We start from the raw sequence: 1,824 nt of genomic DNA, 5'->3' as shown, positions 1-1,824 counted from the left end.
AACAACTATACAGTCTCTAGAACCTAGAAACTACCTTCGTAGGAAGTGCACAGTCTGCATCATCTGAAAATCTACCTTTGTAACAACTATACAGTTTGCATCATTCGGATGATAAAACAATCAGAAACATCTAAAAATTCTAAATATTTTACAATCTTAAAACAATGGTAAAGATCTATAAATATTTATTAAATTATAAAGTAAACAGACAATATCAAATTTTGTAAACACGTAAAATATTTATAAAAAATAATATTTTAAAATAATTCATAAAAATATGCCCATAAGAATAATTTAATTAAATATTAATAAAACTATAATTAAAATTTCCATAATTAGCTTCTGTAAAATATCATTAAGTAACTAATTGATTTATAAAAAAATTCAATTTAAAACATTACATAAAGTAATATTTGTGCTTTTTGTCTATGGCATTACTTCTCAACCGGTGGTTCACGAATCTACAGAAACCTTATACACAGAAGAGTCGGGGTTCGCGAGTGAAAAAGGTTGAGACGTTCTACTCTGTGGTATCCTGTTAATTTATTTTAAAGTTATTATTAATCACTTATTTTTTAATTTCTGTGGTACTTAGATGTGATTTTAATGGTATTTTATTTTAAACATCCCTCAAAAAATACGTTTATATGGCTTAAATTACATAAAATAGACCATAAAAAATGGTAAATCATTATAATAATATTACATTTAATATTATTATAATGAAAATTCTTTACAAAATAACATTAAAATTGAATGAAATACCATAAATTAATGTTATTTTATAGAAGATTTAATTACAAAATTATTCTAATTAAATATACTTCACATTATTTTATAAAAATGTCATTAAAATAACATAATTTGAAAAATTACATGAAACACCATTAATAAAAATACCTTTATAAAATAAATTCCATAAAAATAATTAAAATTAAGTAAATGTATTTAATGAAATTGCAATAGTAATTAAAAATAAACATGCACTTTTTATAATTAAAATTCAGAATGTAAATAAAAATAATTAATATGAATTTTCAATGATTTCTGTAATTTTCTCTAATTTAAAATTCTTTTTTTTTTTCTTTCCTAATTTTTCTTTACTTTAATTTTTGAGAATATTTATCAAATAAATTCGCTAATTTTTCTTTAATTTTTCCCCCCTCTAATTTCTCTATTTTTATTTATTTGTTTTTTTTACTATTTTTGTATATTTTCTGCGTTTTTTTCTCTTTATTTTCTAATATTCTTTCATTTTTATATTTTATCATTATTTTTTCAACGTATTTCTCAAATTTTTGCATTTTTCAAATAGTTTTGCTAATTTTCTCCAATTTTTTCGCTTTAATTCCTTTATTCTCTAATTATTTTTTCCATTTTTCCTGCATTTTTCACTATATTTTATTCATTTTTTCTTCCCTATTATTTTGTTTTATAATTATTTTTTCTTCATTTTCTTCTACTTTTTTCCTCTATTTTTTATCCCTATTTTCTAATAAACTCTCTGTAATATTCTGTCATTTTGTTTTATAATTTTTAGGATATTATTCAAATAATTTCTAAATTTTTGTCTAATTTCTCTATTTTTTCTATTCTCTAATTTTTTATAATATTTTTTGCACTTTCTTTCTATTCACTCTATTTTCTTTTTATTCTTTAATTATATTTTTTCTTCACTTTTTTCTTTTTTCCTATATCTTTTTCTAATAAACACATTCTCTAATATTCTGTCGTTATTATTATTTTTTTAATTTTCACAATATTTTTCAAGTAATTCTAAAAATTATATGATTTAATATTAATTTTTACGGTACCATCTACGAG

The sequence above is a fragment of the Centruroides sculpturatus genome, unplaced genomic scaffold, assembly GCF_000671375.1.
Source record: "Centruroides sculpturatus isolate CEXI.00-Female unplaced genomic scaffold, Cexi_2.0 scaffold569, whole genome shotgun sequence".
In the NCBI taxonomy this organism is placed as follows: Eukaryota; Metazoa; Arthropoda; class Arachnida; order Scorpiones; family Buthidae; genus Centruroides; species Centruroides sculpturatus.
This window is presented reverse-complemented; position numbering follows the sequence as displayed.